A 27,745-nucleotide genomic window follows, 5' to 3' on the forward strand; every position below is an offset into this window, starting at 1 on the left:
GAGATTTGATATTGCGTCACGCTTGGGAATGAAACGGCGGGCATTAGTGTAAACGATAGATAGGGAAAGGTTTTTCTTAGCGGCGGAAGGGGCGGTTAATAACTGCACGAGTTCGTGCAATGATTGCTACTGAATATTTTTAACTGATTTGGTCAAATCGTCATTTTCATAGCGCTGGAAACCCATAACGAGCGTTTTGAAACGCATGGAAGAAGGCATAGATTGACTTTTGGCGTAGGCGATAAGATGTTTTCGGACGTTCCGAACTACGAGTGAAAAATCTTCGCTGACCCTATAGTTTGTGCCTTTCAGTTTGCGGCCGTTAGACAGGACCGATTCTTTCGTTTTATATGACGCGAATTTGATAATGATGGGACGGTGTCGGTTAGGTGAATAGTGTCCAAGGCGATGAGTACGTTCGATATCTTTGGACTCAAGGTTTACCTTCATGATATCCGTGATTTCATTAATGATCAGCTTTTCTGATTGTGCGAAGGGTTCTTTTCGGTTAGTATCAGGAAGGCCACGGAAAATTAAATTATTCCTTCGGGACCGGTTGTCTGCATCGTCTAGGCTATTTTCGATGCCGGATATCACGCTGGCAGTTTGAGCAAGCGGCATATTTGACAGCTTCTAATTCATTTTGAAGTGGTATCATGGCCTGGTAATGATGTTCCAGTTCGGTCATTCGTTTGTTCAAGTCCATTAGAATCTTATCTGTGTTTAAAATCTGGCTATTTAAGTCTTGAACTTCACTAATAAGTGTATTCTGACTGGCTGAAATCTTCTGCAATTCTTTCAGTACAACGTTCGTGTCGGGTCCCGGGATAGTTTCAATGTCGCCAGAGAGTATTAGTAAGCGGCGAATCCCTTCCCCACATTCACCCATAAGAGCAAGGCAGCAATGGGGGCTCCGAAGCTGCTCCAGACAATAGTCGCTACACCTCTTAGCAAAAAGGCTGTGCCTTGTACCAACCTGCATGGCGAAAACCAGCGGGTTAGACGACAGTATCATGGCGCAGCCACCGAGCCCACAGAGCGGCAGGAGCGTTAGGCTGTCTTTTATAGTCGACGAGCTGGAGAGCGTCGATGTCGATGCAGGAGCCCACGATGAATCGAGATTCTATTACTGTGCTGGCCGTACATAGGTAGCCGGAAAGGCTCAGTCATGTGCAGCGCCTCGCTGATCCGAAAACCGGTGGCAAAATGGAACATGCTCCGAGGGGGTCCGAGAACAAGCAGCCGCCAGTGCAGGCAGCAGCACGTGCAGAAGGGCAGCGGCGATCATCTGCATGGCGAAAACCACTGGGTTAGACGACAGTGTCGTGGCGCAGCCACCGAGCCCACCTCGATGGCTCGGTGACCATAGGTGATCATAGGATGGTAAGGCGACCATAGGTGACCACCTCGGTGACCATAGAATGGTAAGAACTCGAATTAGCCTAGACCTGAGGAGGGAACGGAAGAAACTGGTACATAAGAAGCCGTTGAATGAGTTAGCGGTAAGGGGGAAAATCGAGCAATTCCAGATCAAGCTGCAGAACAGGTATTCGGCTTTAACTCAGGAAGAGGACCGACCTTAGTGTTGAACCAATGAACGACAATCTTGTGGGAATCATTAAAGAGTGTGCAATAGAAGTCTGTGGTAACTCCGTTAGACAGGATACCAGTAAGCTATCGCAGGAGACGAAAGATCTGATCAAGAAACGCCAATGTATGAAAGCCTCTAACCCTACAGCTAGAATTGAAGTGGCAGAACTTTCTAAGTTAATCAACAAGCGTAAGACAGCTGACATAAGGAAGTATAATATGGATAGAATTGAACATGCTCTCAGGAACGGAGGAAGGCTAAAAGCATTGAAGAAGAGACTTGAAATTGGCAAGAATCAGATGTATGCTTTAAGAGATGCGTCGATGCTTACAGTCAGCCGGCAATATCATTGCTAATATGGAGAAGATAGTTCAAGTGGCTGAGGAGTTCTATAGAGATTTATACAGTACCAGTGGTATCCACGGCGATAATGGAAGAGAGAATAGCATAGAGGAATTCAAAATCCCACTAGTAACGCCGGAAGAAGTAAAGAAAGCCTTGGGAGGCATGCAAAGGGGGAAGACAGCAGGAGAGGGTAAGGTAAGAGCAGATTTGTTGAAGGATGGTGGGCAGATTGTCCTAGAAAAACTGGCCACCCATTATATGCAATGCCTCTTGACCTCGAGCGTACCGGAATCTTGGACGAACGCTAACATAATCCTAATCCATAAGAAAGGAGACGCCAAAGACTTGAAAAATTATAGACCGATCAGATTACTGTCAGTTGCCTACAAACTATTTACTAAGGTAATCGCAAATAGAATCAGGAACACCTTAAACTTCTGCCAAGCAAAGGACCAGGCAGGATTCTGTAAAGGCTACTCAACAATAGACCATATTCACACTGTCAATCAGGTGATAGAGAAATGTGCAGAATATAACCAACCCTTATATATAGCTTTCATTGATTACGAGAAAGCGTTTGATTCTGTCGAAACCTCAGCAATCATGGAGGCATTACGGAATCAGGGTGTAGACGAGCCGTATGTAAAAATACTGAAAGATATCTATAGCGGCTCCACAGCCACCGTAGTCCTCCATAAAGAAAGCAACAAAATCCCAATAAAGAAAGGCGTCAGGCAGGGAGATACCATCTCTCCAATGCTATTCACAGCTCGTTTACAGGAGGTATTCAGAGACCTGGATTGGGAAGAATTGGGGATAAAAGTTAATGGAGAAAACCTTAGTAACTTGCGATTCGCTGATGATATTGCCTTGCTTAGTAACTCAGGGGACCAATTGCAATACATGCTCACTGACCTGGAGAGGCAAAGCAGAAGAGTGGGTCTAAAATTAATCTGCAGAAAACTAAAGTAATTTTAACAGTCTCGGAAGAGAACAGCAATTTACAATAGGTAGCGAGGCACTTGAAGTGGTAAGGTAATACATCTACTTCGGGCAGGTAGTGACAGCGGATCCGGATCATGAGACGGCAATATTCAGAAGAATAAGAATGGGCTGGGGTGCATTTGGCAGGCATTCTCAGATCCTGAAGAGCAGGTTGCCATTATCCCTCAAGAGAAAAGTGTATTATAGCTGTGTCTTACTAGTACTCACCTACGGGGCAGAAACCTGGAGGCTTACGAAAAGGGTCCTACTTTAATTGAGGACGACGCACCAAGCTATGGAAAGAATGATAGGTGTAACATTAGGGGATCAGAAAAGAGCAGATTGGGTGAGCGAACAAACGCGAGTTAATGACATCTTAGTTGAAATCAAGATAAATAAATGGGCATGGGCAGGACATGTAATGAGGAGGGAAGATAACCGATGGTCATTAAGGGTTACGGACTGGATTCCAAGGGAAGGGAAGCGTAGCAGGGGGCGGCAGAAAGTTAGTTGGGCGGATGAAATGAAGAAGTTTGCAGGGACGACATGGCCACAATTAGTACATCAACGGGGTTGTTGGAGAAAAATAGGAGAGGCCTTTCCCCTGCAGTGGGCGTAACCAGGCTGATGATGCTGATGATGAAATTTGGCCTTTTATGCAAGTACAGTCACCGATTGAGTTTTCTTACTCGGAAAGGGGCCACAGAATTTTCCGAACAGACAGACGTAAAAGGCAAATTTTAATGAGACAATAATTGCTTTTGACAATTTAGGGAGTCAGTGACAAATTTCATGGCATTATGCCACACAGACGATATCTTCACATTGACGGTAGAGATTAAGTGAAGCCAACCACGCTTTCATGCGCAATCCGCCCAAACGGATGATATCGTCGACCGCACTCGCATGACGCTATAATAAAAAGCGCCGGTGTCGGAGAGCTAATGCTTCGTCTGCCTCTCGTTCCAACGGGTCACCATAACTCGAAATTATGCAGATTCAGAAGTGGTTTTATTTAGGCATGAAATGAGTTACACAAGTTTGTCCAGGAGGGCCCTTAGTCAGACAGTGAATGGGGACCTCCTATGGTAGTGAATGTAGGAAAATTAGTTAAAGCAGCAAACACCAGTCGCGAAATCAAACAATAAGATCTATCGAAGCCAAAAAAAGAAACAAAGAGCAACAATCAAAGGAACCAAACGCCATAATTAAAGAAGGTAAAAAGCAAATGTAATCCCGCACTCATAAGTAGTTCTCTGATGGTTACAAGGTGAAAAATACTAAAATCGAACGAATAAAGAAAATCTACAGAAGTCACATCCATTATCAGGAACGTAATAGAGCCCCTGATGAGATGCTTCATCAAGAAAAGGTTGTGTACAGGCAGGTATGATATGGAGCAGGACAACAAAAAGAAATAACCACAATAATACGGAATATGGCATGGGTGTGAGGAAAGTTTTCAGTTATGTTTTGAATTAGCCATTTTATGGAGAGCTTCTGATTGCTGGTGATATGGTATTCCAGAGGCGGATTCTGGTGAAGTATGTTTGTTTGCCATAGTTGGTATGAACAGAGGGTAAAATGAAATTCTGATTATGCGCAAACGTTGTCAAGTCAGTATTAACTAAGCTGGATTGAGTGATGATGAGCAGATGAAGCTGATTGTTGATTTCCTTGAATAATAATTACACGTGAACTCGTTTATATATTACGGGTGAGCGCTTTTTACTGTCTCACAAGTGGTATCGCTCAGCGCACCATGCGCCTGCATGTATAAGAAATTTCTGGAATGTTATCATGGCTTCCACCCGCTTTCTGTTAGCACCGAAAATTCTGTAATCTTGTTTTATTTATTTATTTATTTATTTATTTATTGCATGTATGCGCGACGCGAATCGTGTATAACTTTCTGGACGACACGCGGGCACCAGCGATTACTGTGGAACGTTCGATGGCTAATGTATAAAAGCTGACGCGGTCGCCACGCAGATCACATTTCGATGATCCCCGACTTTGTTCGCCCCTGTCACCGTTCTTTGAGTGTAGCCTTTTTTTTTGAAGGCACAGGTTCGCAAAATAAAGCTAGTTTCGTCTTTCACAGTATTGCTACTATGATCTTTACGGTCACTACCACATGACATCTGGTGGAGGTGCTTTGCGTTCATGTGCCTGACGCCCCTTCAAAGCTGTTACCCAAGCCCGATCGCGAAAGGCAACAGCAACGTCGCCAAGTATCAGCCAGGCAGGCGCAGGCTGCAAGGGCTGCCCCCGGAGCACGGACTTTTGCCTGAGACGACCAGAAAGATCGTCGCCACGTGAACTCCAAAGGCGGCCCTGGCGTCCCCCATCGTGCTGAAGCAGCCCATGGAGCCTGCAGCCTTCCGCGGTCAACATTTGAAGATCCGGAAAGCTGGCCTGAGATGTACGAGGGGGTCACTACATTTACCAGCTAGAACAGTGAAGACAAGCTGCGTCATGCCTTTTTTGCATTGGAAGATGCCGCCAGGACGTGGTTCAAGAATCGAGAAGCCACATGAACGAAGTGGGAGCTGTTCCGAAGCGGCTTCCTGAAGACATTTACAAGCGTCGTGCGTAAAGAGCGAGCGCAAGATCTACTAGAAACCAGAGCGCAGCTGCTCAATGAGACGATCGCGATCTTCACGGAGGAGATGGCCCGTCGATACCGCCACGTCGACCCGGAAATGTCTGAAGAGAAGAAATTCCGCCTACTCATGCGTGGTGTGAAAAGAACTTTTCGCAGGAATGGCACTTAGCCCACCGATGACCGTTGACGAGTTTCTTTGCGAGGCCACGAGCTTCGAGACGGTAGTGTAAATGCGGAACCGGCAATTCGGCCGCCGCACGGACTCAACAAAGTCCGCCGGAGTTCAATCACTGGCCACCGACGACCTGCGCGAGACTATCAGAGTAATGGCGCGGGAGGAGCTTCAGAAGCTGTTCCCTTCATCGCAGCCTCAAGTGTCCTCAATAGCCGAAATTGTCAAAGAAGAGGTTCAGCGATCGCTTGAAGCTCCTGAGCTACAACCCCAATCACGGCAGGCCCAGCCGGGAGCGATGGCCTTTACCGCATTTGCCCTCCGTCAAGGTCCTCCTCCGCGTCCGCGCCAGGGCCCTTTAACGCCGCAATTTCGTGGTACACCACCACCGCCGCCAGCCCACCCACCCGTTGCCCAGCGCAGCTACGCGACGAAGACGGACATTTGTCGCACCCCTGACCACATCCCGCTCTGCTACCATTGCGACGGAGCCGGCCATCTTTACCACCCGTGCCCATACCGCAACTTAGGACTGCGAGCGTTCGCAGTCAACGCACAGCGCCTCCGAGAAGGTGGATTCCCTCGTGACATGGCCGACTACCTCGCCGCTACTCAGTGGAACCCTCGACGACCGTCCCGTTCGCCGTCACCAGGCCGCTACCTGTCGCCGCAGCGCCGTCCATACACAGGCTCAGCCCAGGACCGCTCAGTGAGCGCATACCAGGAAAACGAATAGCAGCAACCGATGGAGGTGCGGTTGCTGTTCATCGAACTGACGATAATCCACCACCGCCGACGTAGACGCCGAAGTGACTACGTCGAAGAAATAACAACAAATGACGCCATCCCGGTGAAGTCTGGGAGCTAAGAATACGCTGGCGAACGATGACCTGATGACGTCACGTACAAGCCACAAGTCAACACGACGCAGCCATGATCGGACACTAAGACCTAACTGTAACGCAAGACAAAGAACCACCGACCTCTACGTGCTTCTCGATGGCCACGCAGTCACAACTTTAGTAGACACAGGAGCGGATTACTCCGGCATGAGTGGACCTATCGCCGCCCAGTTGCAAAAATTAAGTCTGCATGGGAATGCCCTCAAATTCGGACCGCTGGAGGACACCTCATAATGGCGACTGGAATCTGCACGGCACGATTTACCCTTCATGACCGGATCTACCCTGCTACCTTCGTTATCCTCCAACACTTTTCATGCGATGTCATTCTCGGCATGTACTTCTTTAACCAACACGGTGCAAATCATCAACCTGAAGCCGATGTTGATAACGCTGCGGAAGATGGAGCGATACTCCCGGAGAGCTTTCGTAGTTGCCACGCCTGGAGTGTGCTCGAAGACCAAAGGAGCATCTCACCTCGCACCATTTTTATTTCCTTAGGCACCAAACCAACCGCTGACATAGAAGGCGTCATCGAGGGCGACGAACGTCTACTGCTCGACCCAGAATACTGCGTCGTAAGAGGGATCGCTCGACTCCACGGAGGGAAAGCGGAAGTGATGCTAAATATTTTCAGTCAGGATTTGAAGCACATTAGCAAAGGCTCGATAACCGCGTACACCGAGGAAATTGTGCAAACCAGCAGTGCCTTTGTCCTCACGGAATCTGCCGCATCTACCGCGACGACCATACTTTCCGAAGAAGACTTCCACATTAATCCAAGTCTCCCCATGAGCAAGCAGCTACAGCTCAGGAGCCTTCTCCGACGATATAAAGACGGCCTTTTGACGTCATCGGGGGCCCGATGACCACCAGTCGCGAAGCACCGCATAATAACCGAAGAGTGTGCTCGACCACTCCGCCAGAGCCCTTAACGAGTTTCGACGCGAGAACGTGAAGATATAAGACAAGTCGATGAAATGCAGCGCGACCACACCACCCAGCCGTCGAGAAGCCCATGGGTATCTTGTGTTGTCTTGGGGAAGAAAAACGACGGAACCCTACGTTTCTGCGCCGATTATCGTCGACTGAGCAAGATCACTAAGAAGGACATATGCCCCCTCCCACGTTATAGATAGCGCATTGGAACGGCTCTGTAACTCTAAATATGTCTCGTCGATGAATCTCAAGTCTGGCTACTGGCAAACAGAAATCCAGGAGTGAGATCGCGAATAGAACTCCTTCATCACGCCAGACGGCCTCTACGAGTTCAAGGTCATGCCATTCGGGCTGTGATCTGCGCCTGCAACGCTCCAGCGCGCCTTGGACGTGCTGTTAACAGGGTTAACAGAGATTGTAAGCAAATATCCGTGTTAACAATTGTTGCGTCGTCTGCATAATGTAAGCGTTCTGAAGTCGTAGTGGAAGTTCGCAAATAATTTATTGATTATGAAAGAAGAGGGCCCAGAATGGAACCTTGGGTGCTCCTATACTTGTTACATTAGGTCTAGATTTATTACCTAACAGACAAACAACATGACTTCCGTTGAGCAAGTAATTTTTGGTAAGGAGAGTGTGGGACCAACTATGCTTATTGCGTCAAGCTGCACAAAAAATGTGGTTATTTATAGTGTCGAATGCTTTGGTGAGATCTACAGATCACCAGTCATCATCATCATCAGCCTAGCTACGGCCCAGGGCAAAGCCCTCTCCCATACTTCTCCAACTACTCCGGTCATGTGCTAATCATGTGCTAATATCATCCGCCCACCTAACTTCCTTACATGGCCCTGGCAATGGCCATTTCTTTTTCTTGATTTCAACTAAGGTGTCATTACCTTGCGTTTGTTCCCTCGCCCAATCTCCTCTTTTCTTATCCCTTAACGTTGCACCCATCATTCTTCTTTCCATAGCTCGTTGCGTCGTCCTCAATTTAAGTAGAACCCTATTCGTAAGCCTCCAGATTTCTGCCCCGTACGTGTGTACTCGTAAGACACAGCTGTTATACACTTTTCTCTTGAGGGATAATGGCAACCTGCTGTTCATGATCTGAGAATGCCTGCTAAACTCACCCCAGCCAATTCTTATTATTCTGATTATTGCAGTCTCATGATCAGGAGCCGCGGTCACTACCAGCCTTAAGTAAATGTATTCCCCTACCACTTCCAGTGCCTCGCTACGTATCGTAAACTGCTGGTCTCTTCCGATACTGTTAAACATTCTTTTAATTTCCTGCAGATTAATTTTTATACCCACCCTTCTGCCTTGCCTCTCCAGGTCAGTGAGCATGCATTGCAATTGGTCCCCTGAATTACTAAGCAAGGCAATATCATCAGCGAATCGCAAGTTATCGCAATCTCCCCAATAACATTGGAGACATCGAATCTCCCTGCCTGACACCCTTCTTTATTGGGATTTTGTTGCTCTCCTTACGGAGGACTTCGGTGGCTGTGGAGCCTCTAGAGATATATTTCAGTATTTTTACATACGGCTCGTCTACAGCCTGATTCCGTAATGCCTCCATGACTGCTGAGGTTTCGACAGAATCAAACGCTTTCTTGTAATCAAGGAAAGCTATGTATAAGGGTTGGTTATATTCCGCACATTTCTCTATCACCTGATTTATAGCGTGAATATTGTCCATTGTTGAGTAGCCTTTACGAAATCATGCCTGGCCGTTTGGTTGACAGAAGTCTAAGGTGTTCCTGATTCTCAGGAACTACTGTGTAGGCAACGGACAGTAAGCTGATCGGTCTATATTTCTCCAAGTCTTTGGCATCCACTTTCTTATGGATTAAGATTATGTTGGCGTTCTTCAACCTTCGAGGTAATGAGGCATTGCGTATACAGGGTGGCCAGTTTTTCTAAACAATCTGCCCACCGTCCTTCAACAAATCTGCTGTTTCCTGATCCTCCCCGGTTGCCTTCCCCCTTTGCATAGCCCCCAAGGCTTTCTTTAGTTCTTCCGGCGTTACTTGTGGGATGTCAAATTCCTCTTGAATATCTCCGCTTCAATTATCGTCGTGGCTGCTACTTGTATTGCACAAATCTCTATAGAACTCCTCAGCCACTTGAATTATCCTAACCATATTAGTAATGATAATGCCGGCTTTGTCTCGTAAAGCATACATCTGATTCTTGTTTCTTCTGAACTGCTTTTAGGCTTCCTCCGTTCCTGAGAGCATGTTCAATTCTTTCCAAATTATACTTCCTTATGTCAAATGTGTTACGCTTGTTGAATAACTTGGAAAGTTCTGCCAGTTCTGTTCTAGCTGTAGGGCTAGGTACTTTCATACATTGGTGTTTCTTAATCAGATATTTGGTCTCTTGCGATAGCGTACTGGTATCCTTACCACCATTTTCCATTGCACACACCTTAGTGATGCCCATAAGGTTTTTGTTCATTGCTTCAAAGCTACGGCCCTCTTCCTGAGTTAAAGCCGAATACCTCTTCTGTAGTTTGATCCGCAATTCCTCTACTTTTCATCTTACCTCGAACTCATTGAACGGCATCTTGTGTACTAGTTTCTTCCGTTCCCTCCTAAAGCCTAGGCTAATTCGAGTTCATACCATCCTATGGTCACTGCAGCGCACCTTGCCGAGCACGTCCACATGTTATATGATGCTATGGTTAGCACAGAGTATGAGGTCTATTTCATTTCCTGTCTCGCCATTCGGGCTCCTCCACGTCCGCTTTCGGCTATCGCGCTTGCGGAAGAAAGTATTCATTATCCGCATAATATTTCGTTCTGCAAACTATACTAAGAACTCTCCCCTGCTATTCCTAGAGCCTATGCCATATTTCCCTACTGACTTTTCTCCAGCCTGCTTCTTGCCTACTCTGGCATTGATGTCGCCCATCACTATAGTGTCTTAGTTTGGACTTTGCGCATCGCTGATTCCACGTCTTCATAAAGGCTTTTGACTTCCCGGTCATCATGACTGGATGTAGGGGCGTAGACCTGTACGTCCTTTAATTTCGCGTCTTATTAGGTTAAGCAACAAGACCTGCCACACTCTCGTTAATGCTATAGAATTCCAGTATGTTACCAGCTGGGTCCTTATTAATCAGGAATCCGACTCCTAGTTCTCGTCTCTCCTCTAATCCCCGATAGCAGTGGACGTGCCAGCTTGTTAGTACTGTATATGCTTCTTTTGTCCTCCTAACCTCACTGAGCCCTACTAAATCCCATTTACTGCCCGCTAATTGCTCCAATAGCACTGCTAGACTCGCCTCACTAGATAACGTTCTAGCGTTAAACATTGCCAGGTTCAGATTTCAATGGCGGCCTGTCCGGATCCAGACATTTTTAGCACCCTCTGCTGCGTCACAGGTCTGGCCGCCGCCGTTGTCAGTTGCTTCGCAGCTGCTAGGGACTGAGGACCGGGGTTTCATTGTTGTGAGTAAGTGAGTGAGTAAAGACTTTATTTAAAAACAAGGTATTGACGGATGACATTGTTGTTAGGCAGCTACGAGCCCCTGGGCCCGGGCGGCTTCTTCAGCTCTCTCGATGACCTTGGCCTGTAGGTCAGGGTCGGAGCTGAGCATCACCGCCTCCCAATGCTCAGTATTACTTATTTCGTGATTTGTGTGATTTTCGGCTGGACACGACCGCATAATATGGAATAGATCCGCTTTTTGTTTACAATGCTTACATGTATTAGGGTATTGGTCCGGGTAGCAGTAGTGATAGACTACGGGGTTGGGGTAGGTTTTCGTCTGAAGGCGTCTCCAAGCTACTTCTTGTCGCTTGTTAAGCGATTTGTGTGCTGGCGGGTACACTGCCCTGGCTAACCTGTAGTGCTGAGTTATTTCCTGGTAACTGACCATGCAATCCCTCTCTGATCCTAGCGTGAGCCGTCCGGGTGCTCGGTTGGCGAGTCCTCGAGCGGCGGTGTGGGCGGCATCGTTGCCGGGTAGGGAGGAGTGTGCTGGTGCCCAAATGATCTGGATTGGTAGTGGGTGTTGGCTGGTGTCTACTATGTGTTTTACATGAGCCGAGACCCGACCTTTCGCAAAATTGCGTACTGCTGCTCTGGAATCGCTAATAATGTAATGGCAATGTGTGGAGGCTATTGCCAGAGTGATAGCCGCCTCTTCCGCTGTTTCGGAGCTTCTGGTGCGAATTGAACCACCAGCGCGTATTTGTCCTGAGGAGTCCACCACAGCAAGGGACATACAGTTGCGTTCTATGTATTCTGCTGCGTCGACATAGACTACGTCTTTGAAGGCGTGGAATTTCTGATGTAGGGCTTTGGACTGCTCGGTCCTCCTTTCCTTGTGGAATTCGGGGTGCATGTTTTTAGGGAATGGATTAATTTTGAAATGGCGCCTGGGATCGTGAGGAAAGTCTATTTTAATGCTTTGCATCGACTCGTAGTTGATGCCGAGAGTCTGGAGGATGTTTCGCCCGGCGGCACTCTGAGGTAGCCTTTCGTATTGAGATATAAGGTGCGCTTCTACAAGTCCATCGAGTGTGTTGTGCACACCTAGGGCTAGCAATTTAACGTTGGCCGTTCTTATAAGTAGCCCAAGAGCCTGTTTATAGGCCCTCCGGATAATTCCCTCTATTTTCTCTCTCTCAGCCGCTTTGAGGCAGAGGTTGGGGGGGATGTAGGTGATGCGGCTGAGAACGAAGGCTTGTACCAACCTAATGAGGTTGGCTTCTTTGATGCCAGAGTGTCGGTTGGCAATTCTTGAAATGAGTCGCATAGCCTGCTGAACGCATGCTTCCAGTTTATGAATTGTGTTGCCGTTGCGCCCGTGAGCTTGCGTGAAGAGGCCGAGTACACGAATGGTGGTCACCACCGGGATCGCGCCTCCTCCGGCTCGCACAGTGATTTCTGGGGGTGGCACAGTGTCCGATTTGCGGTTTGTAGGGGCTCTGACTAGGAAGAGTTCTGATGTTTGCGGGGAGCAGAAGAGGCCTTTGTCGCTAACGTACTTTTCAACTGTGTCGTCAGCTTGTTGCAGCGTGGTTTCTATATCTCCATCGCTACCTTTAACCACCCACAGGGTGATGTCGTCGGCATACAGACTGTGGTGTAGATCTGGAATCTGATTAAGTTGTTCCGGTAATCGGATCATCGCTAAATTAAAGAGGAAGGGGGTTAAGACTGATCCCTGCGGTGTACCACGACTTCCAAGAGGGATCTTGTCCGATTGTAGTTCTCCTATTCTCAGTTCCGATGTGCGGTGGCTGAGGAAATCTTTGATGTAGATGTAGGTCCTCTGGCCCACACCTAGGTACTGCAGATTCTCTAGTATAGCCTGATGTGCTACGTTGTCAAAGGCCTTTGTAAGGTCAAGGCCCAGGACAGCCCGGGTACCATTCGTGGGTATGTGGTCCAGAACTTGATGTTTAAGCTGAAGCATGGTGTCTTGCGTGGAAAGTTTTGTACGAAAGCCAATTGTGGTGTTCGGAAATAAGTTGTCCTCCGCAAAATTGTGGAGGCGGTTAAGCATAGACCTCAGACTCTGCCCAGGCGGCGCTGCGGAAAAACCCGTCACCAGCTAGAAGTCGCCATCGGAGTCTTGGCGCGGACTGAGTAGTGCAAGGAGAGCTGTCCGCAAGCGAAGGTGCATAGGCCACAATGGACTCTTCTCTTTCGTTTGTGTTGAGGCACGGTTTCCTAAAAATCAAGGACTTGGAAAGCGTCTTCCGCTCATCCACGCTTCGGAAAGGAAGCTCAGCAGGGCGATGTACGTGTACAATATAAAATAAAGTCTCAAGTGTTATTTCGGCGTGCTGCAGCTCGCAAGTACAGATAGTATCAGATTTGTCTATAGGCATATCAGCATAAAAATCTAAGCATTTCAAATTGGTTCATATTGAATGTGTCCTGAACACAAGACTTAAGTATATCTTATACATTTATGTATTTTAGCGTAATGTTTTATCTCGCAATTATTTACAGAGTAAATCTTTTCATAACCTTTTCCAGGGCAGCAAACAGAAAACGTTTTATAAGGCAGGGGCAGCAAACAGCGTGCGATCATAACGAGAGAAGCTTCCTACAGTGCCTACGCGCTGCATCTTTCTTTCTCGCAGGAGCTACAACATCGCTCGTACCTTAATGTGGACTTTTCGCAGACGCTTCGAGCAACAAGCGCGCACAAATAAATGTAAATTAACGTGACATCTTTTTCTTTACACACGTGCGTTACTTCGCAATTACTTGTCCAGTACTCCTACAGCAACTTCATTGCTCACATTTGAAAAACGCAGTGGAGCAGGCTCAGCACATTGCGAAGCGTGCTTGTTCTATCGGCGCACGACACAAAATACCGAAAGTAGAAATGAGCTCGCGATACAACGATGCTCTAGAACAGGATTTTGAATTCATGAACGAACCAAAATGTTTGGTTAAGCTGACCTGCCAAATCTCTCCGTTCCACTTGTTGAGTCAAGCGCAGGCGGACGTCTGTTAAAAGGTGGAGATATCGATGGCACATAAGCAGGATGGTTCGCAACGTTGTTTTTTCCGTTACCAACGAGGTGGCGGCTGCAAATTCTTGAGTTTTCGCTTGGTTGCCACGGTCCTCCGTCAGGGCTACGCAGCAAAATTACAGAAGAATAAAATTGTCGCACTTTCTCATGCGAGCCGCTGTGTTGTGGGGAATGCAAGTAATCCGATTACCCAACAGGTTGAACGGCCCGTATCCAGCGCTCTCGCCTTTCCCCTTCATACGATCGCGATGGAAATCGGTAAAACTGAACGTTGTTATTCCGTCCTTCACGTTCATGGCAATTTACAACACAACAGTAGCGACGATTGCTGCGTTTCTTCATAGCGCGCGGAGGTATCGCGGTTGCCGTCGCTTCCTCCATCAGTCTGAAAAGTGAGCCAGCAACGCTTTATGGCAGTTCGGCGGCGTGTCAGACTAGCGTAGAAATTTATAGCTCTCTGTCTGGGTGTTAAATGCGCAAAACACTCGCAATATGGACCAAAATCCAGTTAAATCGTTGTTTCGCACTCGCTAGCTGCATAAGCAACCTAGCAAGAGTGTCGGGCTTCGCACTACTCAATTACTGCCTCTTCGCACCAGCAGGTGGCGCTACGCGTCCTGCAAAACTCCAGAGTATGACGTCCATAACGTGCTCTATGAGTTTTCCTACGCATGAGGTCAGAGAGATCGGGCGTAAGTTCTCGAGCTGCAGTCTCTTGCCATGTTTAGGTATGAATATTATTTGTGCATGCTTCCATTGCGAGGGGATAGAGCCTGTTTCCCAACCGCGGTTGAACTACTCTGTTAGGGCAGTGATAGATACGTCGTCTAGATTTAGGAGGGTCTAATTTGTTATGCCATCGGGGCCTGGTGCAGATTTAGTTTGGAGTTTCAGCAAGACGGCTCGTACTTCAGCCTCTAGGATGGGTGCGTCTAGGTTAAGATTCTCCGGACCAGTGTATGGCTTCTAGGGGATTTGTGCATTTGTGCCTATGTACCGGGTTTTGAGCTCTGTTAGGAGCTCGTCGTTCGTGCCCTGGTATTGGTGAGTGATCTTATTGAGGCATTTCCTCTGCTCGGATTTACTCTTATCCGGGTCCATAAGATACCGGAGTAGATTCCACGTTTTGGCTAGACCGAGTTGTCCCTGCATGCTGTCGCACACCTTTTTCCATTGGTTTTTGGTTAATTGGTTAGCGTATTCCTCGATTTCTATGTTGATTTGCGCGATGCGCAAGCGGAGTGTACGGTTTAGTTTTTTTTTCAGCGGGTTTGCATGCTCTTTTTGGCTTCCCACAAGTGTAGGAGGCGGCTATCCACCTCGACCAGACCATCGTCTTGAGGGATTTCCTTCGTGGTGCGTTTCACGCAATCTCTGAGATCCCCGATCTAGGTCTCTAGATCGTTTATATGCTCGGTGGCGGTTGTCTCCCGAATCTGGCGAAAGTGGTCCCATTCCGTGAGCGAAACCCGTTTGCCCTTCTTGCGGGGTGGACCCGCCTGAATGTGGATTTCTATGATATAATGATCGCTACCGAGGCTTTCCACGGTATTAGTCCAATCATAGTTGCCTATGTTTTTGATCAAAGTTAGGTCGGGAGTGGTGTCAACACAGACACTATTCCCGATACGGGTGGGTGTCTGGGGGTCTGTGATGAGAGTCAGTCCCTGTTGTTGGGCTTCTAGCCAAAGATTACGACCTTTGACTACCTCTGTGCGGTATCCCTATGCAGTGTGGGGAGCGTTAAAGTCACCTAATAATAATATGGCCTTTTGTTGGGAGATTCTGAGAGCCTTCCTGAATAGAGTTCCGAACTTGTGACATCGGCACTTTGGGCTACTATAGACATTAAGAAGGAATATGCTTTCATCCTCCTTACGTTTAGGGATGAGTTCAATAAAGACGTGGTCTATGTCGACTTCTTCAATATCATGTTTAATGGCTGTTAGATTTCTGTGAACTAGAATAGCGGTGGTGGAATCCGTCCCAAAAGCATTATGGGATTTGTACCCTGCCAATTTTGCGTGGCCTCCCGTCTCCTGAAGGGCAATGATATCCGGGGCCGCCTTACCCCCAAGGAACTGCTGAAGGTTTCCCGTTTGCGGCGAAACCCACGGCAGTTCCACTGCCAGATCTTGTAGTTAGGAGTGTGAGCCATCTTGAGGTGGCGGGGGTTCAGCGATCGGTTTGGAGATTTCGCATAGGGATGGACGGTCATAGGGTTTGGATGCAACGCCCTTAAGGGAGCCGGAGGCCGTGGATATAATTCTCGACTCCCAGCGAAGTACTTTGGCTTCGGTCGCGGCTACCCGAGACTCTAGGTTGGTGGTTCTGGATTCCAGAGCTCCTAGACGTGCGCTTATTTGTTGCAAGTGGTCACCATTCTCCTGATGTTGCTGAAGCATCTGGTTGGCATGTTCAGTAATCATATGTTCTAGTTTCTCGAATCTTGGGAATATGTCTGAAGAGTTGTCTGTATGATCTTCTGCCTTACGTTTCTGTGGTGGTGCTGTGGTGTTGTGGGAGGGATTAGATGGTGGGGCGCGGCGTCTGACTGCGCTTCTGTTGCCTTTAGTGCAGTCGGGTGATTTGTGCCCGCTGCTTAGTTATTTCGGTTCTCTGTTGTTCTATTAACTGCCTCGATTGTTGAAGTTCTGCCTCGAGAGCATGCATCTTAGGATACTGAGCATTGGGAGAAGAGACCATGTTAGCCCAGCTCACCTGTGGAGCGCTGTTAGTCAGGGTCGTTCGTTTCCCGGAACTCGACCGGTTCCGCGACGTCCCGTCGGAGTGGGCGTCACTCGGAGTTGAGCTTAGTCTCGGGTAAGATCGAGATCGGCTCCTACTGCTCGATCCTCCGGGAAAAAATGCTTGCACTGGTTTCTCGGCTGTTCTGCGTCGATCGGCGTTCTCGCGATCTACTTTGCCTGCCCTCGTTGGGGTGGTTCTGTTCTTCCACAGAGAGTTTCTGCCACTGTCGTTGTCGGATGATGCAGGGGATTTGGAAACGCTTCTTGAATTGCTTTGAGCCGGAGAGATTGTTGCCGTTGCAGATAGCGCATGCTATTTCACAATCATGGTCCGTTGGCGGGTTTTGTTTGCCGCACCGGATACAACATTTTTCGTTCGGGGTGGGGCACACATCATCCCGGTGGCCGACTTTTCGGCACATTCCACACACTTCGATCTTCTTCTTGTACAGAAGGCATCAGTACGTAGTATTTCGGTAGTTTACGTAGTGTGGTACATCTTCACCTTGAAAAACGATGATAACTGAGGAGGTCTTGCCCATGCGCGTGGCGTGCAGGACTCGGAGGGTATTACGCGCCAAACTTCTAATAATGTCTTCTTGTGTGTCGTAGTCCGGAATCCCATGGATGATACCTTTAGCCGAGTTTTCGGGCGCCGTAATGTAGGTAGTCATGCTGAATCTCTTCTCTTGTAATTTGAGCTCCTTGATTTGGCTGTACTTGATAGCGTTGTCTTCTCTTGGTGTGCTGACAATAATAATACTTTGGCTGGTGTTGATTCGGATCGTGTCTTCTAGTTGCGTCGCCGCTTCCAGAGCGGCCGTTCTCATGACGTTGTCGGTGATGAGCGCAGAGCTCCAGCTGGCAGTATTGAATCCGTCAGGGGGTCGGAGAACCCCTTTGAAGTCGCTTCCGGCAGCGGTGGGGGCTTCGGCACTTGCCGACGTGGACGGGACGACGGCGTCTGCGCTACCGAATTAGTTCTTGTACGCGGTATGGCGTTGGATTCGTTAAGGCTTGGTTTGCTTCGCTGTAGGTTCGTATGGGCGGCGAGCCATCCTGCCTCATTTAGTTCTTCTGGGGCGATTTCAGTCCCCTCCACTTCTATTTCCATGGCTGCTTGATGAGTTGGTAGAGATGCCGGGCTGCCGAACTGGCGTTAGGGTTAACGCGGCCGCCGGCGAACCGGGCACGAAATGTGGCGTTTTATGGATCGATATGGAAGCACTTGCCCAGATGTTGATCTCTTCGTTGTCCGGATGACTTCCCGCAGTAGTGGCAATGGTTACTTCCAGGAAATCTATAGGTTGACGGTCGCTGTGAGAGGAAAAAGCCGGAGCTCATGTGAGGTACTTCTACATTTCTTCTACTTCTTCTTCTTCCTCCTGATTGTTGTATTCATATAGGAGGTTGTGGCCAAGTACTGCACCTGGATGGCCAATGCTGCTCTGGTGAGGGAGTGCGTTACCGGTTTTGGTCAACGGGATGAGGCTGCTCTCCGGGCCTGTTTATTCAATTTTATCAATACGCGGTATTTTTTTTAATCCAGTGGAAGATAGCGCGGCACCGGCTTTCGAACCACAGTCCTCTAGCACGCGTGGCGGATGCTCTACCCTACGCCACTGCTGCACCTGCATAGAAATGCATAGTAGCCTCCATCAATTGCTTTCTTTAGCATTTCAGTTAAAGATGACAAAGCGAGGTCACTTGAATATGCTTCACGAAATCCAAATTGGGAAGGTGATACAATCCGAAATTTTTTGCTGCATTTTGTAAAGCCAAGGTGAATAAGTTTTTCGAATATTTTACTGAAAAAATGTAGTTGGAAAAAAAAAGGCAAGTAAAACCAAGGTAAATAGAAGTCTCGGAGTGCAACCTCCGACAGTAAGCGCTCGGGAAGATAGCTTACATGATACCACCCCGTTTCAGCGCGCCGACTCTTTGCACACGCCGCAGATTACCTCTAAAGCAGACTGCGCGGTTGCGCATGCACTCAGTCACGCTCACAGCCATGCGCCGCCGCGGCCAAATGCGCGCATATTGGGCTAGGCTAAGAAACCGAGAGGCGCGCCAACTTGCCTCCCACTCCGCCTGCCCCTTCACTCGTTACTGCGACCTCGCTCCCCTCCCCTATTTCCATTTGCCCTCGCGGGAAAGCGGCACCCGTGAAGCCAACATCTTCCTCTCACCCTCGCACGCTTTCACTCGCACCTAAATCACACCGCGGGTGGGCTGGGACGCAGTTGGTGCGGCTCCACTTCAACATTCGCTCGTGTTCCGCGGCGGGCGAGCTGAGAGGCGCATTTGCGAACAGCCATTTGTAATTCAATCCTTTGACCATCTGCGTCCGCAGAAGTTTCCTTTTATTGCCTCGGTATTAGTTTGTGGCGTCAGTGAAATTTCTTTATAGTGAAATCACATACAAACACACTACGTTATATTGAGGTCCTAAATACACCGTGTTCTATGGACAAGAGGTTAAAAAATGGGAAATACTTCGTTATACTGAGAATACTGTTATATTTAGGTTCGTTATATCTAGGTTTGACTGTTATTCTTTTGTATGTGGCCAAATGTACGCACAGAAAAGATCGGGTTCAAGGCAGGGGCAACAAGAACACATAATGTGAAGTGGAATATAAGGCAGGAGTGAAATACCTAAACCAAGGTAGCAACCATCTTTGAAACGATAAACAGGAATGATAGGGGAGCTGTGGTGCCCTTCACAAGTGCAACAACCACTCCAATGTTGAAGTATCTTTTGAATGTCTTATTAACTTCTGCTGTTTTCATTCTGAATGGGCAAATGCAACTCCATTCATTTAAGAGCAGACACGCATCTTCGCCAAAAGACAAAGCCCATTTCTCCTAGTTCTTCCTAGGTGACGGAAACAAAATAGCATTTGGTTCAATTAATATTGAAGCAGAGTTCCAATCACCCCTACCATGAAATCATTCACTTGTTCACCTTGAGCAAGGCTGTTATTAGATGGTATATTGTGAATATTTGTTTATCATTTGCCAGTAATAACCTGCTGATCGTGGTGATAATGGGAGATAGAATGATGTTGTGACACCTCGCAAAGCTTGAAAAGGAAAATAGTCATTGCATTGTTGCATGCTCCATTTCCTCATTCCGAGTCTTTATTCCAGACATGCATACACATGTAAACGGCTTAGAAGGGAAAAAGTCACTAATTTAAGCTTGACGTTGCTCCCTTCCTCCGTGTGTACATTGCTGCGGCGGCACGCATAAAAAACAGACAACACAGAGCAAATCTATTTAGAAGGAAGACTCAAAAACAAAACACGCCATGCAGCATAAAATGAACCATAAAACAAATAGAATACCATTTCATTGTAGACATTTATTTCAAATAAAAGAGAAATAGTGGCAGCGCAATGCGCAAAATTTGAATGTAACGATAGATGTCTCCAAGGAAGTTACAAGAAATTTTATGCTAAGGCTAAGTCAGGCCTGTTTAGTAAAGAAAGCAAAGTATATTTTAGAGTCTTGAAGATCGTAGTTCGTACGTGGGTGAGACACAGGCCAGTATTCGTTGTTTCGTGTAGGGTAGCAGTCAATGTTGTTGTGGAAGTTGCAACTTAAGATAAATATATTGTTGCGTGTGGAAAGATACAGATGAAAGAAGCTATATACAGGCTATTTACGCTGGAGCCAGACCGCCAGGCCGACACTCGCTCGCGCCATGGGCACAGACCCACTTCGTCGTCGTTCTCGCGGTGGCGTAACCCTTGAGCATCGCTCGATGATATCGTAATACTACCCTCCGGCGGCAAAAGCGCCGTCACGGTGCTGTTAAATATCCAAGGCGCGTGGAGACTTGTAGGGTTTGAGTCGGGCGAGGTGGACAATGTGACTGGTTGTCACAGCGGAGGACGTAGTGGGCGTGGCTAGAACGATTTCATAGGGGACATCGGCTACTTGGCGGAGCACGCGATACGGGCCTGTATAGCAGGAAAGCAGTTTTTCACGCAGGCCAACTTTACGCGATGGTGACCAAAGCAACACGAGGGTGCCGGGCACAAAATGGATATCATGGTTACGGAGGTCGTAGCGTTCCTTTCGTTTTCCTTGAGAGAATTGTTGATGAGCGCGCGCAAGTTGGCGAGCATGGTCACCATGGGCGATAGCATCACGGGCATAAGCGCTAGTTGAAGCGGTGGTGGACGGAAGCACAGTGTCCGGTAGTAGCGTCGGTTCACGCGCATACAAGAGGTAAAAAGGCGAAAAGCCAGCAGTTTCGAGACGGGAAGAGTTGTACGCAAAGGTAATGTAAGGTAGAGCCTGGGCGCAGTCACGGAGGTCATCCGAAACATATTTAGATAGCGTGTCTGTAAGGGTGCAGTTCAAACGCTCAGTGAGGCCGTTCCTTTGAGGGTAGTAGGAGGTGGTAAATTGATGCTGTATTGAGCAGGCACGCATGATGTCGTTAATGACTTTGGCTTAGAACGTACGGCCACGGTCTGTTAGCAATTGACAGGGAGCACCATGAATCAAAATGATATCATGCAGGAGGAAGTCCGCAACATCAGCTGCGCAACTTGTCGGAAGAGCGCGGGTTAAGGCGTAGCGGGTAGCGTAGTCCGCCGCGACTGCAACCCACTTGTTTGCTGATGTAGATTCCGGAAATGGGCCGAGAAGGTCTAAGCCGACGCGACGAAAGGGCTCGGCAGGAATGTCGAGCGGTTGCAGGTAACCAGCGGGGAGCTGGGAAGGCTTTCTGCGTCGTTGGCAATGTTTACAAGCGGCGACGTAACGTCGTAACGTTACGTAACGACGTAACGTTTTTGTGGCCGGGCAAGGCCCGGCCACAAAAAACGGTGACGTACACGGTTATAGGTACGAGAAACGCAGAGGTGTCCTGCCGTTGGTGCGTCGTGAAGCTCCTCTAGAACGGTTGAGCTCAGGTTCAGGTATTACAAGTAGGAACTCGGAGCCATCCGGATGAAGGTTACGACGGTACAGAGTACCGTCGCGGAGGACGAAGAGGCGTAGAGTGACATCGGCCTGAGAGTGTTCAAAACGGTCGATGAGTGCTCTGACGTAGGCGTCACGGCGTTGCTTGTCGGCGAAATGAAGCAGCTACGATACAGAGAATACGCAAGCAGCACTGGTAATTTTGGAGGAATCAGGGTCGTCAACAGGTTCACGCTACAAGCTGTCAGCGTCTTGGTGCAAGCGGCCAGACTTGTAGTCCACGGAATATGAAAATTCTTGTAGCCTCGAAGCCCATCGACCGAACCGGCCTGCAGGATCTTTTAGCGATGAGAGCCAGCAAAGAGCATGATGGTCAGTGACTACGGAAAAATGGTGACCGTAAAGGTAAGGACGGAACTTCGCAACCGCCAAGATTACAGCAAGGCATTCTCGTTCCGTAATGGAACAGTTGCGCTCCTATGGTGTGAGGAGGCGGCTCGCATAAGCAATAACGCGATCCTGGCCACGCTGACCCTGGGCTAAGAAGGCACCTACGTCATGAACACTAGCATCTGTATGCAATTCTGTAGGGGCATGAGGGTCGAAGATGGCGAGGAAGGGTGGTGAGGAGAGAAGAGCGACGAGACGAGAGAAGGCGGCGGCTTCTGCAGTACCCCGCGAGAATTGTACGCCTTCCTTCAAAAGATTAATGAGGGGTCTAGCAATTGCCGCAAAATCTTGAACAAAACGACGAAAGTACGAGCATAGCCCTACAAAACTTCGAACGTCTGTGGCTGTCTTCAGAACCGGAAAGTCTCGGACCGCGCAACTTTTGTCGGGATCAGGCTGTACTCAGGAAGTGTCAACGAGGTGGCCCAGAACAGTAATTTGGCGGCGGCCGAAACGACATTTGGACGAGTTAAGTTCCAGCTTCGCCTTTCGAAATACAACAAGCATATCTGTGAGACGCTCAAGGTGAGTGTTGAACGTGGGCGAGAAGAGGATGACGTCATCGAGGTAGCAGAGATATGTGGACCATTTGAAACCTCGGAGCAAGGAGTTCATCATACGCTCAAAGGTGGCAGGGGCGTTGCATAATCCAAACAGCATTACTTTAAATTGGTATAGGCCATCAGGTGTGATGAACGCGTTTTTTTTCTCTGTCCATATCATCAACAGCAATCTGCCAGTATCCAAAACTATGATCAATAGAAGAGAAATAGCTGGAACCGTGGAGGCAGTCGAAGGTGTCATCTATACGTGGGAGCGGGTAGACGTCCTTCTTAGAAATGTTGTTCAGATGACGGTAGTCTACACTGAAGCGCCACGTGCCATCCTTCTTCTTAACCAACACTACAGGTTACGCCCAGGAACTCGAAGAAGGCTCAGGGATGTTTTTATCTAGCATTTTGTTCACTTCACTTTGAATTACTCGGCGTTACGACCCAGAAACTCGATACTGTCGTCGGTGAATAGGAGTAGCATCGCCAGTAAAAATCCGACGCTTGACCGCGAGCGTCTGGCCTAAAGGGTGATCGTCGAAGTCGAAGATATCTCGGTAGGACCATGATACTTATTAAAGGTCTTCAGCCTGTGCAGTAGACAGGTCCGTCGCAACCATTTTCTGTATCTTGGGATCGGCGGCCAAGGCTGGCACGATGTGCCTGTTAAGCTCGCAAGAAGCATCGATCGATAAAGTTGCCACGTGATGGTCGCCGAGACAATCAACGTTGGTAAGGCAAATACCTTCCGGTAGAATTCGCTTTGCCAATTGAAGGTTAAAGATAGGCATGAAAGTGCGGTTTGGAGTAACAGTAATTATACTCTGAAGCACGGTAAAGCCGTACTGTAGTGGAATGTCGGGCAGAGGAGTGACGAGGTACTCGCCATGAGGAACTGGTGGGGAAGACAATACTTCAGTATAGGCTGTTGACTTTGGCGGCAGGCGAATAAAGCCGGTGGGGCGTAGGCGGCACTGGGGTGTGTCAGAAGGTTCTGCGAGAATCGGCAACTCAAGGCGAAGGGTACTGGCAGAACAGTCAATAAGAGCAGAATGCGCGTAGAGAAAATCGAGGCCGAGAAGGAGGTAGTGGGGGCAATGGGCAATCACGGTGAAGAGGTAAGGAGTGTGGGGGCCGGCGATGCTAACACGTCCCGTACACATGCCGATGATAGGCACATACCGCCACCCTCAACGCGGACGACGCGTGCCGACGCTGGGATGAGCAGCTTGTTGAGTCGTCGGATGGCTGCACTCATAATAGACAGATGTGCACCTGTATCGATGAGTGCCGTGATAGGATAGCCATCATCGTCAATGTCAAGGAGGTTTTGGTTCGTATGTAACGTGAGCAGAGGATTTGAGGGCAGGGTGGAAAACGCAGCTTCACCTACAGAAGCTGCAGTGCCTAGTTTTCCGGCTGGATCCGGGAGGCGATAGGCGACGGAGAGAAGCGACGGGGTAGGGGCGAACGAGACTGATGGCGTCGAGGTTAGGGCGAGCGGCTGTAGCGAAGGCTCGGAGCAGTAGCGTCAGCGGCAGTGCGTTCATGGCACGTGCCGTAGGGAACAGAAGGTCTAAAGGGGCGGGAATGAGCGGCTGTGTATGTCCGAGGAGGTGGTGCCCATACGTTGTGGCAGTGACGAGAGACGTGACCAGTGGAAGCAGATCGGCCTGCCATCAGAGGTACGCCATTCGGACGGGTTGCGGCGAGATATGGCAGAAAAGGACTGCATGGACGAGGAGGGCTGCTAGAGAACTGGGGAACCGTGGGTGGAGACGATGAACACACGGAGTTGAGACCCACGTTCTCAAATTCCTGTCTGACGATGGCCTGAATCAACGCAATCGTGGTTGCCGGTGGATTGGGAAGCGTCCCGGAGAAAGCTGGCGAACAGGCGGCCTCGAGGTCGCGGCGGACATTACGGGTTAGGCAGTCATAGGGGGTGGTCTGACGCGGTCGACCCTCACATGTCGACGTAGCAGCAGTGTTGGGTAGCCGCATGATGTGATGTGTGTTAGGGCGGCTCTTAGCTGGTTCCAGGCAACGGCATTCTTTTTTGATGGCGTCGATAGTGGAGACTTGGCCGAAAACAAGCAAATTGAAAGCATCGTCGGGGATGCATTTTAGGACATGCGACACTTTATATGCTTCAGACATAGTATCGCCAGCTTTGTGACATAGAGCCAAGACGTCGAGGAAGTATGAAGATTACGGCTCTGTAGATGTCTGAACACGAGACACAAGAGCCTTTCTCGCGGCAGCCTTGCGCCCAATGGAGTCTCCGAACAGTTTCCTGAGCTTTTCTTTAAAACTGTTCCAACTGGTTATCTCGTCGTCATGCGTTTGGTGCCACACGCGTGGGGTGCCACCGAGATAAAAGATGACATTAGCCAGCATGAGCGTTGGGTCCCACCTGTTATTAGCACAGACCCACATCGCCGTCGTCCTCGCGGTGGCTCGTCCCTTGAACATGGCTCGATAATATCGTAATAATATTATGCCGCGTTAAATTTGTGATTTGTGTAGCTGGAAAGGATGCTAAGGACACGTGTTGGATAATCGCATGATGCAAGAGGTGGTATGCAGTGATTCTGCTTTTGTTCTGTAAGACACGGCAGCAACTGCTTTAGGTGCAATGTTCTGCATCAACGAGACCTACATGATGCTTGTCTGTGTAGTACTGCCTCACACCAAAATGCAATATCTCAATTGCAATTCAAATAATACTTCATATAACTCAAGCTTTGCTTTTACGTACAATAAATAAAAAAATATTCATAATGATTCCGTACACGGGCAAGCTTACCCTCCAAGTACTCAGTGTGATCATCACATAACATAAAATGATTGAAATTTAAACCCAGGAGATTGACTGTGTTTGCGCCTTCTAAAGCACTTTCTTCTAAGGTATGAGTAGCGCTTAAAGAAAGAGCTTGATTTCTAGCTCTGAAAATGTGGCTTTTGTTTTCTTGGTATTTATAAGGAGATAACTTTAATAGACCAAGAGTGCAGCTTGTCCAAGAGATAACTGCTGCAGCCAGTCTAAGCAACTACTCTTTCCAATATGCATATTTTGTGCATTTATTATTTCACATTTTCTGTATTATCTTCGGTTGTTCATTATAGTTTAAAACGGGAAAATAAATAAGACACACCGGCATTGCCGCTGAAAAATGACATCACCCTGCGCTGCTTATGATAAACAAACGCATCTGGGGAACACAACTTACAAATCTAACACTCTACCGCCTCCTATTTTCAGAATAAACAAGGCTGACCATCAAATGCATCGTCTGCTTGATTCTGCTAACCCTGTCACTAAATATTGTACATACATGCTCAGCATTGTGCTCCCACGAGCAGAGATGTCTTGAAGAGCAGAAAGCCCGAAGGTTGTGTTCAATACTGAAGTTCAAGAAAATTGCTACTCCATTACCACAGATGTAAATGGTGGGCCAATTACTGTATGCTAAGATTTAAAGAAAAATGTTCAATATAATTTGTGAAGTCTGCGTGATGGTCAACGCAATATAATTCATCACCTGTTTCATATAACAGGTGCAATGAATCTTGGCAATTAAGGTACATGCTTTAAAGCACAGGTTCCTATTTATTTACCTACCATCGAAATATACAAAGCAAGATGTTCATGCAGCAGCGCTAATAAATTTTGCATTTCAATGCCTGAACCTGCAGAAAATGCTGAATACGCAATAAAGTCCCAAGCAAAACGGCAAGTTGCATTGTTAGTAGGGCACAAAAGATAAATATAAACGCTGAATTACAGACAAAGATTGCAGCGCGTTCTTTTTAAATTATTTATATTCACTCTACAATGTGTGCATTAAACAATATGAGGGAGTGGCAAGGAAAGAAGACGGGAGGCGCAGGCTGAGCTTTAGTCCCGGCTGCCAGGATGCGAAGTGATGCCACTGGGTGCTCGTAAGGTTATAATTTCTCTGAAGAAACTTTCTGGTCAGAGTTTGTCTTGCCGTGCAAAGAAGGCTATGTGCTAATACAGGTTGCATTCTGTGTTCCAAAGGCTAGGCAATTTTCATGTTTGGCAACTTTCAACAGACAAATATTATGGCTACCAATGTCTTGTGAACTTGTGTATGTTGGTCGTTGTGTCAATGCAGAGATAAAGAAACACTTGTCATCCTTGGGTGCTTTTGGGGCAACTGCCAGAGCATAGAAGGGAACGTGCATGCTATGTAAACAGAGAGATACCGATTTTGTTCAGTCAGCACAACCAGAACAGAATGGAAATATTATAGGCAATATGTTAAATTGGAAGAGGACAACTAGACTAAAGCCACCAGCTGCATTTAGTGGAGAAGAATTATGGTTTACACAAGAGCGCACCGTTCTTTAGCTTAGATTCTTCGAGAGATAATTTTCTCTTTGCTAGTTTTTGTTCCTTCATTTCTGTGACTCCTTACAGGGTACCCTCCACAAAAAAAAAAGAACACAGGCTATCTTGAGAAGCGTGATGAAGATCACAAACACCAAGACTGTAGTGAATACCATCATGAAAGAAATAAGGAATAAGTTCAAAGAAACAAATGGTGAACTCACAGAACACCTCAAGAAGGCTTATGTTAACACAGAACAGACATTAGATACATCACGTACGGACACCGCTTCGTGGACATACCGAGGCATATAAAACAACAAACGCGATAGCCCCAAAATGGTGCCAAAGACTTGGATTCGCAACCTAAATCACAACATATTCGCTCAACGGACGGTCTTTTTTAATGACAACGTATGGAACCCTGGTACAGTGGCACGTGAATGGAAGGAAGCTAACATAATTCTCATACCGAAACCAGCAAAACTCAAAATTATGCAAAATTTACGACCTGTATCACTCACTTCGTGCACATTAAACGACTTCGAGAACGTAGTCCCAAACGCTCATTAGCAGGCATATTGAGGATTGGGGAGTCTTTCCGTACTCCACGTCTGGCTTTTCATCACACTTTTCACCGCA

At 47.9% G+C, this 27,745-nt stretch overlaps 1 long non-coding RNA gene across 1 annotated transcript in view; it reads left to right on the plus strand.

The window, feature by feature from the left end:
- LOC142591661 (uncharacterized) overlaps positions 1-26,217 on the plus strand; it is a 62,116-nt gene extending 35,899 nt beyond the window's left edge. Inside the window, exon 3 of the long non-coding RNA XR_012830481.1 lies at positions 26,012-26,217. This is a non-coding gene — a long non-coding RNA (uncharacterized LOC142591661). The remainder of the gene's footprint in view (positions 1-26,011) is intronic.
- The last annotated feature ends 1,528 nt before the right edge of the window (positions 26,218-27,745 follow it).

This window comes from Dermacentor variabilis, chromosome 8 (assembly GCF_050947875.1).
Source record: "Dermacentor variabilis isolate Ectoservices chromosome 8, ASM5094787v1, whole genome shotgun sequence".
Lineage (NCBI taxonomy): Eukaryota > Metazoa > Arthropoda > Arachnida > Ixodida > Ixodidae > Dermacentor > Dermacentor variabilis.